We start from the raw sequence: 15,267 nt of genomic DNA, 5'->3' as shown, positions 1-15,267 counted from the left end.
CCCGTTCCACAGCAGACATCCTCACCGTGATCTCTGAACGTATATACCAATCACTGGACAAAGCGGGGGAAGGCAGAGCGGTAGCTCTAGATATATCTAAGGCTTTTGACAGGGTATGGCATGAGGGTCTCCTCAGGAAGATTAGATCTTACGGTATCACTGGTAGAATACTTAACATAATTAAATCCTTCTTAGATAAGAGAAAAATCAAGGTAGTCCTCGACGGTCGCACATCTAAACAATATGATATAAATGCGGGAGTGCCCCAGGGTTCTATCCTTGGACCTCTATTGTTCCTGATATTCATAAATGACCTCCCCGACAACATTGCCTCTGAGATGGGTATATATGCTGATGACACTACACTCTATGGCAGACACGACAGGAAGACGAATGAACACATTTCTAAAGAAATGGCAGAAACACTAGAGGAAGACCTCCAATCTGTAGTGGAATGGGGACAAAAGTGGTTGGTCGCGTTCAATGCTGCCAAGACTAAACTAGTTTCATTCAATAATTACAAGAAACTCTCTCTACCACCAATAGCAATGGCCAATGACTCTTTATCTGAGAGTCCATCTTTCAAACTCCTTGGCCTAACGTTCACAGGAAACATGAGTTGGAACAATTACATTGAAGGCATTGCCAGGGCCGCTGCAAGAAAGGTAGGCTCTCTCTACCGTGCTAGAAAACTACTAACACCCGAAAGTATCCTGTACCTCTATAAGGCCACCATTCGCCCATGTATGGAGTATTGCTGCCACATCTGGGCTGGTGCATCTGCTACTAGTCTCTCGCTCCTTGACAAGGTTCAAAAGAGAGTCGCAAATCTGATAGGCCCTGAACTGGCATCTAAGCTTCAGCCTCTGTCCCATCGACGAAATGTTGCATCCCTCTGCCTGTTCTACAAGTATTTTAGTGGTGAATGCTCTGATGAACTGCAATCACTTGTGCCCCCACGACGCGAGCACCCTCGACAAACCCGACAGGCTACTAGATCCCACCCCCACACTGTAGAGGTCCCTAGATGTAAAAGATCTTTTTACTCCAATAGTTTCTTCCCCAGAACCGCAAGACTCTGGATTTCCATTCCAGGTCCCTGCTTCCCCAACAGTACTGACGTGCAGAAGTTCAAGTGTAACGTGAACCGACACCTTGCTGCCCAAATCCCTACATAGTACCCCAGTAGTTGTTGCCCCTGATAGTAGCCCCCTACACCAAAGTGGCAATTTGCCTTGTTTGGGGTGAAAATGTAATAAAAAAAAAACAAAAAAAAACAAAAAAAAACTGTAACGAAACACAGATAGCAGCCATAAAGAGCCCTCAGATATAAATTCAAATCATATTAAAATCAACTTCAGAAGGAGTTAGCTCCCTTGATCTGTTAAAATTAACTGAAGTAAATAAAAAAAACTAAAAAAAACTGCTCTTTATATCTATCTATATTATATTTCTCTTTGTTTGCTTGTCTGTCTGTCCTACTTTTTTCTCAGAAACTACTGGGCCAATTTGTCTAAAATTTTGTATGGACCTTTATGATGAGGTGCATTGGACTAAGTATTGTGGTATCCATTCGATGCACAGTTAAGGATTAATAAAGATGAATAATGGCAAAAAATGAGCACAAATTTAATCATATTCAACCACCGATTTGGAGTAAAGCACTTATCCTAAGTCAACGGGCTATAACTTTTGCATTCGTTTTTAACAAGCTAAAATGTATAGTGTGTTTATATATAATCGAAGATAAATAAATTAAAGAAATGTAAAACTAATTCAAATAAATCATCAAACAGATTCAATAGAAGACACAATTGTTTTTGATTATATGTAATTACATAGAAAAATGCGAGCATGAAAAGTAATATGGTTAAGATTAAGCTTAGAAAAGTAAAAGGACTAGTTGTTAAAACTGGAAAAGAAAAAGACAAGATATTCTAGTAAAAAATATAATAAATTTATAATTTAAAATATTGCAGCATTAAGAATTAAAAAAAAATTCAATTTAATATATAATCAATTTTTTTTATTACTACTACAATATTTTAAATTTATAAATTTATTATATTTTTTACAAGAAATATCTTATCTTAACCATATTACTTTTCATGCTCACATTTTTCTATGTAATCCATGATTTTTTTTTTCAGGCTTTGCTTTGAAATAATTTTTTTTATGTGTTCAATATCATATGCATTGTCAACAATCCATAAAAAAATTATTACTAATTTCTAGAATTGACTAAGTAAAAACAAATCTAATAAAAGATGTAATTATGTAAATAAACAGAAAGAAGAGAGAGAGAGAAAAAAAAGAGAGAAACAAAATTAACGGGCGATGTTGTAAGCAAAATATTATCAGCCCTAGCATGGGGGAGTAGGAGAGGAGGTAGGGAAACCGGGCAAGAGAGAAAGATAGAGAAGAGATAGAAGTTTAAATAGAAATATATTACACTTTCGTCCTGAGCAATTTCATATTGTTCTGATAGTTATAAATAAAATGTGTAAAAAGGCTTTCTTTTCCTATTTTTATTTTGAATGTACTTACCAAATATTGATTACTCTTTAAGGGTGGGGAAGTCTTAAAAATACTGTTTGACACTATTTCAAAACACCTTATCACATGAAACCATTTTTTTTAATATATATAAAATACATTTAATATAATAAAAAGAAAGAATGTACCATACCAACTGCAGACAATTCAATGTGTTTTTTTTTATTATTTACATTTGATTTTAGACATATTTCAAAACCGTTAAAGAATAACTGTTTTCTGCTGAGTAATGCATTATGGGTAATGAAAAAATTATTTATTTATTTTTTTTTTTTTTACAATTAAAATTTTTTTTTTGAACAATTAAATTTTAAAAAAAATAAAATTAGCAATTTTAGAAAACTTTCCACTCTTCCAAATTTGGGTCTTATTTTTTTATTTTTATTTTTTTTCCAGATATAAAATGAAAATTAATATTAACCTAATGGATGTTTCAAATCTTTCTTTTTTAATTAAATTTTTTTTTAATGATTGCAAGTCTAATACAACCAGGCCCATTCTTTTTTCATCTACATATTGAGATTAAATCATTCATTAAAAGAAAACTCTTTAAGGTGATGGTGACACTTTTTTTTTTTTTTTTTATTCAATTTTCACCCCAAACAAGGCACAGTGCCACTTTGAAGCAGGGGGCTACTATTAGGGAATTAATTGGCGGGGTCATTATGAGGGGAGAAGAGTAGAAAGATGTTTGTTAACATTACACTTGAACTTCTGCATATCATTGAAGTTGGGAAAGCAGAATCCCGGAAGGGAGTTCCAAAGACCTGCAGTTCTGGGGAAGAAACTATTGGAGTAAAAGGCCTTCTTGCACCTAGGGATCTCTACTGTAAAGGGATGAGACTTAGTAGCTTGTCGGGTTTGTCGGGGGTAGTTACGTCGGGGAGGTACAAGTGTTTGCAGTTCGTCAGAGCATTCACCATTAAAGTATTTGTAGAACAGGCAGAGGGATGCAACATCTCATCGATGGGACAGAGGTTGAAGCCTAGATGACAGTTCAGGACCTATCAGGTTGGCGACTCTTTTTTGAACCCTGTCCAGGAGCGAGAGACAAGCAGCAGATGCACCAGCCCAGATGTGACAACAGTACTCCATATATGGGCGAATGGTTGCCTTATAGAGGTATAGGATACTGGCAGGCGTAAGTAGTTTTCTAGCATGGTAGAGGGAGCCAACCTTCCTTGCAGCAGCCTTGGCAATGCTCTCAATGTATCTATTCCAGTTCATATTCCCTGTAAACGTTAGGCCGAGGAGTTTAAAAGAAGTACTTTCAGGCAATGTGTTCTTGACCATTGCTATTGATGGTAGAGAAGGTTTCTTGTAGTTATTGAAGGAAACAAGCCTAGTCTTAGCAGCATTGAATGTGACCAACCATTTTTGTCCCCATTCCACTACGGATTGGAGGTCGTCCTTTAGTGTTTCTGCCATTTCCTTGGATATGTGTTCATTTGTTTTCCCCTCATATCTGTTATAGAGAGTGGTGTCATCGGCAAATATACCCATCTCCGAAACAATATCAGGGAGGTCGTTTATGAATATCAGGAATAATAGAGGTCCAAGGATAGACCCCTGAGGTACTCCCGCATTTATGTCATATTGTTTGGATGTATGTCCGTCGAGGACAACTTTGATTTTTCTATTACTTAAGAAGGATTTAATTACATTATGAATTCTTCCAGTGATTCCATATGATCTAATTTTCCTTAGAAGACCATCATGCCATACCCTGTCAAAAGCCTTAGATATATCAAGGGCCACCGCTCTACCCTCCCCTGTTTTATCCAATGAACGGTATATACGTTCAGAAACTACAGTTAAGATATCTGCTGTTGAACAGGCTTGCCTGAATCCATATTGTTTGTCAGTCAGGAGTTTAGCAGCTGTTAGGTGCTGGACTAGGGCTTGATTAACTAAGGACTCAAATATTTTGGCGAAAAGCGGGAGGAGGCTAATGGGGCGATAATTTAGTGGGTCAGTTCTTTCACCAGAATTCTTGAAGACTGGTACCACAGAGGCGGTTTTCCAGCAGTCGGGAAAACAAGATTCGTTAAGGCATTTATTGTAAAGTTTGGACAGAACTGGAGCAACCTCGGCAGAGCATTTTTTTAATAGCACAGCCGGGATGAGATCTGGTCCACATGCTTTTGAGGTGTCTAGGTTTTTTATAATAGCATGTACCTGAGAAGGGGTGATTTTCAAATCGTCAAGTGTGGCGTCTGTTCGCAGAGGAAAATCAGGGAATGAGTGGTGTACCGAGTTCAGTGTGGAGTTTGAGGCAAACCGACTGGCAAGCGGATTAGCCTTGTCAGTTGCCGTGCAAGCAACCTCATGATTGTTTGTTAGTGGGGGAATAATTGACTGTCCATTATTAACTACGCTGTTGTAGATTTTCCAAAAATCCCGGGTTCCTAATTTCTGTGCTTCGATGCGCTTTCTGGTGGTTTCAGAGTAATCTGTCTTAGCTGTGTCTATCACTCTCTTACAATTATTTCTAGCTGGACTTATGTCGGTTGAATCTGCGGAACGCATGCTTCCTTTGACAAATGGCAGCTGCACAAGCAGAAGTAAACCATTGGGGAGAGTGGGGCTTGCTATAGTATTTCCGTGCGGAAACATGTGCTTCAATAGCAGTTTTGAACCATTCAGTTGTCTCATTTGTACACTGTTCCGCTGGAAGAGTAAAGATATTTTGCCATGGGGCATCTCTGATGAGCTCCCTGATGGCTTCCCAATCAGCCTTTTTGTAATACCTCGTTGTTTTGAGAAGTGGGTCTTCAGTTTTAGGGCGAGAATTTAGGCTGATTTCTACCATTATCACAGCGTGATCAGCTTTCCCGAGTGGGCTGTGGGCATTTGTTGTACAGTCATTGGGAACCGTTGTCAGAAAGAGATCTAGAAGTGAGGCACATTGATCGTGCTGGTCTGGGAAACGTGTCGGAAATGTAACCAACTGAGATAGGGAATGAGATATAGAGAAGCTATGAGTTGCGCTACCAGCTACATCTGTGTGATTTGCCGACTACAGAAACAAAATGGAGTTCACAATAGAGTTTTATGTAAAAATGGAAATTGACTGAAAGTAAAACGAAATACACTGGGTGAAACTGAAAATATGTTTTTATTTTTATTTATTTATTTATTTATTTATATTTAAAATCAAAACATTAACAGCTTTATTTATTTTAACCGTTTCTGACCTGAATCATGATGTAGATGGTTAAAACAATATTTATTGTTAATTTTAGTTAGTTTAAATGGTAATGATACTATGATTGTCTTCAAACTGGAAAAGTTATGAAGTTCAATAGTTAAACTACCACTGAGAATGTTTGCATTTCATAAACTTACCTTATTATGCATAGTGCTTGAAAAAAGTGTGTTTATGACAACAAACGTAATCCTCCACTCTCTGAGACAGATGGTAGCATACTGAATGTAAGCAATGAACAATTGCAATTTGGAGGTATCTGGCATCTACCTAGATACTGAACTAATACATACAAGGCATATTTGAATCAATTCCCATTTTATTTATGCCGCTATATTAATTTATATATGACTAGCATTTCAGCCCGGTGTTGCCCGGGGTGTTTGGAGGTGTATGTTGAGCAAAAAAAATAAAGGTCAACTTTTTTTTAATTTGACCCCTATTATGACCCCTTAACATTTATTGTTTTGGGTTCAAATCAAGTTATGAAGTTAGATCCATGTCCAAAGAACCTATATCTAAAATTTCAATTGTTTAGACCCAAAATTGTCGGAGGAGTTTAGTAGAGTTCTCAAAGGTCAAATCGTTGAACTTTGACCCCCTTAACAGCCAAATTTCTGGCCGAAAACGGATTTCAAAGATTTTCCCAAATCTCAGTACCCTGTATATCAAATTTCGAGTCTGTAGACTACAAATTGACAGAGTTATTACATTGGAAAATGTACACACACACACACACAGACACACACACAGACACACATACATATATATATATATATATATATAGATAAACTAGCATTTCAGCCTGGCGTTGCCCGTGTGTTTGGATGTGTATGTTGGGCAAAAAAAAAAAAGTGGTAGTAGGAAGGTAGGCTCGAACCCATACTGCAAAGGAGGAAAACAACGGGAAAAAAACCTGACATCTTTGCTGTTACGACCACTGCCAAACTGGAAGGTTTAAATTAAGGCTAGACAATCGAAAGGAGAGGATGACTTTTGAAAATATCGGTGAAAAAAGCGCCCCTCCTCCTCCTATAGAAAAAGTGCCCAGTTGAAGGTGAAGATATTAATGATTTTAGCCTATTTTTGGATATTTGTCATCTGAAAGGTCGAACTTTAAAAGGATACTGATCTTGTAAAAATCTGTCGCCTCTATCGAAAGTTTTAGGCAGACATACATACATACATACATACATACATTTATATATTGGTAACTAAAAAATTTCGAATCAAACCGATTAAAAAGCTCGCCCTATCTCTGAATACCCTTTTTGTAAAATTTAAAATGTTTAGATCAGAAATTATCTGAGTAATTTTGTAGAGACCGCAGAGATCAATTTTTTAAAACTTTGACCCCTATTATGACCCCTTAACATTTATTGTTTTGGGCTCAAATCAAGTTATTAAGTTAGATCTATATCCAAGGAAACTATATCTAAAATTTCAATTGTTTAGACCCAAAATTGTTGGAGGAGTTTAGTAGAGTTCTCAAAGGTGAAATCGTTGAACTTTGACCCCTTAACAGCCAAATTTTTGGCCGAAAACGGATTACAAAGATTTTCCCAAATCTCAGTACCTTGTATATCAAATTTCGAGTCTGTAGACTAAAAATTGACAGATTTATTGCGTTGGAAAATGTACACACACAGACAGACACGTTCACTTTTATAGATATACTAGCATTTCAGCCTGGCGTTGCCCGTGTGTTTGGATGTGTATGTTGAGAAAAAAAAAAAAGTGGTAGTAGAAAGGCAGGTTCAAACCCGTACTGTGAAGGAGGAAAAGAACAGGGAAAAAACCTGATGTCTTTGCTGTTACGACCACCGCCAAACCAGAAGTGACTTATGTTTAAATTAAGGCTAGACAATCGAAAGGAGAGGATGACTTTCAAAAATATCGGTGAAAAAAGCGAACTCCCCCTGTAGAAAAGTGCCCAGTTTAAGGTGAAGATATTAATGTTTTTAGCCAATTTTTCGATAATTGTTGTCTGAAAGGTCGAACTTCAAAACGATACTGATCTTGATAAAATCTGTCGCCTTTGTCGAAAGTTTTAGGCAGACATGCAAACATACATGCATATATACATACATTTATATATTGGTAACTAAAAATTTTCGACCTAAACCGATAAAAAAGCTTACCCTATCTCTGAATACCCTTTATGCAAAATGTAAAATGTTTAGATCAGAAATTATCTGAGTAATTTTGTAGAGACCGCAGAGATCAATTTTTTAAAACTTTGACCCCTATTATGACCCCTTAACATTTATTGTTTTGGGCTCAAATCAAGTTATTAAGTTAGATCTATATCCAAGGAAACTATATATAAAATTTCAAGTGTTTAGACCCAAAATTGTCGGAGGAGTTTGATCGAGTTCTCAAAGGTCAAATCGTTGAACTTTGACCCCTTTATAGCCAAATTTTTGGCCAAAAACGGATTACAAAGATTTTCCCAAATCTCAGTACCCTGTATATCAAATTTCGAGTCTGTAGACTGAAAATTGACAGAGTTATTGCGTTGGAAAATGTACACAGACACACACACACACAGACACGTTCACTTTTATATATATAGATAGATTGAATGAATTAGTTCAACCAGGTCACAAAGGGTTAAAGGTACTTACATCAAATACAAACTAGGCCTTTAAAAAACTTATTCTGTTCTTTCACTTATCAATTTAATAAAAAATATATTGTAAACATTTAATTTAATGTGAAAATTTTATCTAAAAACAGCACGGTTCATATTCTGCATAAGTACCATCTAAAAAGTTACAAAATGGAAAAAAAAAAAAATTACAGTATATACGAACCCCTTGTAGCTAACTTCTCCTCACTCTTATATTGGAGTGCAGTGTAGTTTTGTTTGATCTCTCAGGAGGTCATCCTCCTAGGCATTACCTCCTTTTGCAGGGGGAGGAATTGGCTTATTGCCGCTTGTACTACTGAGTACTGTGCTGGTTTCGTATATCGTTTTATTTTCAACCAGTTTCTACTTTTACATAAAACTCTATTCTGAATGTTGTTTCTGTAGCCAGAAAGTGTCTACATTATCCTTTTTAATATATTTGCGCGGCTGTTTTTGTGCTTAAATAACAAATCCTATGCATATATAAAAGCTGGTAAAAAATTAACTCTTTTTTTTTTCTTCTATATATGTCTAAATATTTATGATGTTATGGTGGTGGTGGTGGCCATATTTGTTAAATCTTGAGTATCCAAAGATCTTTTTGTTCTTGTCCATAATTCCGCCTATATTAAAAAACAAAAATAAAGAAAAATCTTTATGATTTACGTAGCCCTGATAAAATGAAAATATCATATTCCAAAAATCACTAAAATTGATCAAGTAGTTTTATTTTTAAATAATAAAATCAAATTTTATGAGTACCTGAGGAATGGCTGTCTCGCCTTTCATTTTGAAAAAACAATATCAAAAAACAAGTGAGACAAACAATTAATCATGCTAACTAGATTTACATTGTAATGCCTACAAATTCCCGTTTTTTTTTAAATCTAAAAAAAAAAAAAAATAAAAAAATTAAGGGAGGTAATTCAACAATAATTTATTCTAGATTTATGTTGTAATACCTACGAATTCTCATTAATCATTTAAAAATGATTTTCTTTACGAAAATAAAGCTACTTAATCAAAATATGTGATTTTTGGAATATATTTTCGATTTGAAACAGGTACATACATCAGATTTAATTTTAATCTGTTAATACTTGCAGAACTCATGGAAATTCCACAGAATGAGAAATGTTTTGAATAAATAAATATATTTTGATAAAGCTGTTATATTTGTGGATAGCACAAACAACTAGTTTTTAGAACAGAACGCCCACTAATACGCTGCAAATATGAATTCATTAACATTTCTATGAAAATAGTGTCCATCGTAGTTTAAATATAGAATTGACCCAAATGAGATAAATTAATTAGTACTAATAAATACACTGAAAGTAATATTGTGTTACATAGTTTAATACAAATATTAAAATCACATTGTAAGAGACACTTTTTAATTTACTCCTTCAGTTCAACACCTTTTGGCAGACGTTTTTTTTTTTTTCTTCCCTGTCTTTTTTTTTTTACGTAACGTTTCACTTACTTCTTTCTTCGGTGAAGAGCTGCTGCATCACAAAATTTCTACAAGTTCCTTTCTCACACCATTGCAACAATGATCATATGTTATTGTCAAAATGATATTAAAAAAATGAGGCTACAAAGGGAGATCACTCTCACATTCTTTGCCAGGGTTATAAATTTGGCCATTTTTCAAGCAGTTTGGCCTTAAAAAATCGTATTTGGCCATTTTTCAAAGCATAAAATACAGACTAACTAAGGAAGGAACAAGCAGAATCTCTTCTTTTAAAAGTTACTTTGCGTGTGTGAGTTCCATCCTCATAGGTTCCGAAATGGTTGAGCCTATCTTTCGCAAATTTCACACAAATGTTGGTTAAAAAATTACATTCAAAGCACGGACTTTCTTTTTGGCGCCAATATATATATATATATATATATATATATATATATATATATATATACATAGGCCATGCTGTTTTCCTAACAATTGTAACTAACAACGAAATACACTTTTTGTTGCTATCAACCCATTCTTTGAAGTCTTAGTGTTTGTTAAAACTATATATATATATATATATATATATATAGTGTATTTCTGTACTTCGAATTGCTGAAACTGTCTTACCACCCTTTCCGACTAATCGTAGCATAAAATAAACGGAAATAATATTCTTCCTTACTTTGTAATTTATATGTCTGGTAGTGTTCTTAGATATGTTTTGTACAGAAATTCATCCAATAAGTATCGAAAATCGAAAAAAATTCGATCTTAAAAATAGCTTTTCTCTCTTATAAATAAAAAGAAATAATTTTTACAAGGGAATATTTTACGTTACACCGGCAAGGGAGATAATAAAATCTTAGCAAATCATTTCTTCTTACAAAAACAGATTCATTATAATCTGGAGATGCAGCTTAGTGGCAGAGCATTCAACTAAACATTGAATGATCCCCTGTTCAAGCCTGGGTGTACCTCACCATTTTGATTTCATTTTTTTCTTATTAATGAGTTTAATTTACAATAAAAAAGAGGTACCATTTAAAATCACTGCAAATCATTTCTTTGTTTGCATATTTTAAAACTAAACATTAATCAGAAGTGACTTTTCTAGCCCAAATATCAGCTGGCGTGATATAACAAACACAGATGGAATTTGATGAACGACATTATCATTATTATTTATTTTTTTTTGTGAATTAGTCCATCGGGCAAATTATTCCTCATAATATATAATAATCAATAGAGGATTGATTCTACACTAATACAATATGCATAATTAAAATTTCATGTTTAAATGTATTATACAACCGGCCAACACCAGGCTGCCAGCTAGTATTATAGAGATAGGGGAAATTCTGGACAAGAGCATTTAAAAAAAAATCTATTTTCATTTTTTAAATTTTATTTTAAATTATCTATTTGTGTATTCATATATTGTTAGGGGTGGTTGTTGCTCTTTTGTTTACAATGTTATTGTTAGCCATTTATCTAACCGTTTGGAGCAATTTTCTTCCATTTTTTTTTTTCAACATTTTAATGTTCAAATTTATTTTTTTAAACTAACAAATATGTTTACCCGAGCCCGGATCAATTATTTTCATTAAGCTTGGAGGATTATATAACTGTGAAAGAGGTACATACACTATATAGTTAAAGCAAAATAAATTGTTTTGGACTATAAAAATAATTTCCGATGCTATTGATGATGTTTAACTATTTATTTATTTTTTATTATTGCTTATGTTTAAATTCACGTTTTCAAACATCTTCTATGCGTTATGCCAAAGCAATTTTGTTAAGTTGCTTCAAACTATGTTCATAAGAAAATCCGAATAGGTCTTATATTTCAAAATGAGACAAATTCTACGTATTTATTATGTTAAAAAGAAATGTAACTCTGTATAAGATTTATTACCAAAAATCTTTTGTAAATAAAATATTTGACACTAAAATTACTTTGAAAGATTCACTTGACTTTATAGGATACTAGAAGATGTACCCGGCGTTGCCCAGTATTTTTATTTATTTATTTTTTTTTATTCACGTTTACCCCTAACAAGGCATATCGTCACTTGGACGTAAGGGGCTACTATTTGGGACCATGCCTAGGAAAGATTAACAAGATGTTAGTTCACATACATTTAAACTTCTGCATATCAGTACAATCAGGGAAGCAGGTAGCAGGAAGGGAATTCCAACGTTTAGCTGTTTAAGGGAAGAAACTATTAGAGTAGAAAGTTTTCTGGCATTTAGGGACCCCAACAGTGAAGGGGTGAGATTTTCCTGCTAAGCGGGTTTGTCGGTGATACGTATGTCGAGAGAGAACAGGTGCAACGAGTTCATCAGAGCACATTCCATTAAAATGCATGTAAAACAGAGAGAGAGATGCAACATTGCAGTGATGGGACAGAGGTTGGAGCTTAGTTGACAAAGTGGTACCTATTAGATTGAAAACTTTCTCGGACCCTATCCAAAAGTAGAGGCTAGTTTGTTTTTGTTTTACGGCATATCAACCCTTTTCAAGTCATTTAATGCCAAATCCAGTGATTTTGGAGAACAATTTTTTAATAGAGTATATTTGTTTTTTAAAGTCGGTTTCTATTTAACCCATAGTTGGGACCCTAACAGGTGCTACTGCTCCGGGTCAGAGTGGAACTGGGAGCAATGGCAATTAAAGGGTGGCTCCACACTCCCCAAAGCCCGCAAGCTGGGGCCTCACCATCGGATATAGTTTAAGGTCATATCCAGAACCGGAGAGGCTAGTGGTAGATGCTCCTGCCCAGATGTGGCAACAATACTTCACGCATGAGTGAATGATGGCCTTGTAGAGGTACAGGATACTCTCAGGTGTGAGTAGTCTTCTACTATGATAGAATTAACCCACCTTCTTTGCAGCAGCTTTTGCAATGTCTTCAAAATATTTGTTCATATTGCCCGCAAATGTTAGGCTGAGGAGTTTGAAGGAAGAATTCTCAGGTAGGGTGCTATTTGTCATGGATATCGATGATTGGAGAGGTGTGTTGTAATTGTTAAAAGAGAGCAACTTAGCCTAACAAGAATTAAATGTTACCATCCATTAACCATAACGTTACATTCCTTAAAAACATGAGGAAAAAAAAAAAGGAAAGAAACTGAGACATGTACATGCGAGTATTATGTTTTTTCTAAAGTTCACTTCTTGCAAGTGAAAAAAAAATACTTGTGCTGAGATCAAAGCCCAAACCTAAAGACAATGTGTCAACTATGATAACCATTAGCCCAACTTGACACAATCTCCAAAAAATGTTTTCAAACCTATTCTTAACATAATGTGAACAAATCGCGCATGCACAGTCGTGAAACAGTTAACAAACACATAAAAGTCTGACGACCCTCCACGTGCCAATTTTCCAATTGTTACCTCTTAGCAGCCCTTTTTTTCCAGATGAAAAGGGATTACAAAGGTTTCCACATGTTTGAATATACTATATGCGAAACTTCAAGTCTGTAGATCAAAAATTTGTTGAGTATATAGGTTGAGAAGTGTCCTCTCTCTCACACACACATTCTCACTCTTATAGATACATAGATATAAATGTGAGTTGGTTATAAGAACGAATCACCAAACTTACCTTGATTGAATAATAGATGAAATTGATTGTATCCTTCCTCTCTAAATTTTTATTGCATATTAAAAACTGAAACATCATTGTTGCCAATATACATAAGAAAGTAGGTGTAATATTTGAAATACACTCCAATCTTTATGACTAACTATAAATATCTCTGAAAAATGCAGATGTTGCTGAAATATGGCTCGTGGATAAGTTTTCTGCGTTGTAACTTATTTTAAAACGTTTTTCGCTTTGAAAGAATTCTTGTGTTCACTCTGTTCAGTTAGAATTGAAAATAATCATGACTGCCTTAATAAGCTCCACACAGGGACTCTTGATAATCGATCAAAAAACGAAAATTAAACAAAATACTGGTAGAAATCCTAGTTTTCAATCAGTATTTTGTCTAATTTTGTTAGTGATTATCAAGATTCCCCAAATGACTGCCTAATGTCTAATGTCAGCCATTTTTTCTTGTCCTAACTCAAGACTAGCCACTACTTGCTTTTCAAGGCAAATAAACGCTTTAAAATAAGTTAAAACACAAAAAACTTATCCAGGTAGATAGAAGAGTAATTTCTCTTGCCTTTGGTATCATTTATTTGCTTTATGCTTATTTTTTGATGACTTTTTCAGTTTGTTGTCTTTACTGCAAAATGGCCGCATAAACATATGCATGTTTTTTTTATTAACTATTTTTTGTTTTAACAGACGTTTGAATTTAAAAAAAATGAACACTTCATCAACTAGGTTTGCTTTTGGTTATTTGAAAAATCCCTTTGCATAATACATCGGACACATCGCTTACTACTTGTCCATATCATCAGTTGATAAATTTGCCGCATGATTACCAGCTGAAAAATTAAAAAAATAAAACATAATATACAACAGATAACTTGTACCAAATGCAATAAAATTTAATTTTTTAAATGATTTGTATAGTTTTAAATTTCTGAAACTGCTTTACAGTTAATTTTAAATTTTATTAGGTAAAAAAAAAATAGTTCCCACAATAGAACGATGGTCCTAAAGGTTAACTGATTCATCTGTTGGCGAACCCTTACATCCTACCTAACTTAACACCAATCACTTGGTATACATAATTCCTTATAATATTTACTAGCTTACATATCTTCAGTATTTAACATTAGTGCAATTATTCCATAGTCTGTTATGATATCCATTAGCTCAGTCATGCATTCTCTAACAACATTGAAGCAGAGCTCTGTCTCTTTCAGCTTCATTTAAAGAAATTGTTTAAAACAAATCATCTGAGAAATGTAAAAACGAAAATTGGAAAGTGGATGCAAAGAAAAGGAAAGATCAGACGTTTCTTCTAATTTATCTATTCCAATGTCACACCCTTTAACACTTATTCCAACAGTAGAACGACAGTCCTAACGGTTAACTGGTTAATCTATTGCCAACCCCTTACATCCTGCTTAACTTAACAACACTGACTTGGTGAACATAATTCCTTATATTTATTAGCCTACATATCTTCAATATTTAACAATAGCTCACAAATGACCAGAACAGAATTCGATAGAACCAATTATTCCATAGTCTGTTACGATATCCATTAGCTCGTTCATGCATTCCCCTAACAACCTCGAAGCTGAGTTTTGTCTCTTTAAGCTTAATTAAAGGAATTGTTTAAAACAAACCATCTTAGAAATATGAAAATTGGAAAGTGGACGTACAGCAAGAGGAAGGATTACATTTTGATAATAACATTCATTAAGTGTTACAGAAGTTTTGAAGATTCATTTTTTGTCACAGAAAAGTCAACACATTATAAACCATTGTCCTTTAA

This window comes from Euprymna scolopes, chromosome 10 (genome assembly GCF_053919585.1).
Source record: "Euprymna scolopes isolate OS-2025 chromosome 10, ASM5391958v1, whole genome shotgun sequence".
NCBI lineage: Eukaryota > Metazoa > Mollusca > Cephalopoda > Sepiida > Sepiolidae > Euprymna > Euprymna scolopes.
The sequence above is the reverse complement of the archived record's forward strand: the minus strand, read 5'-3'. Positions refer to the sequence as shown.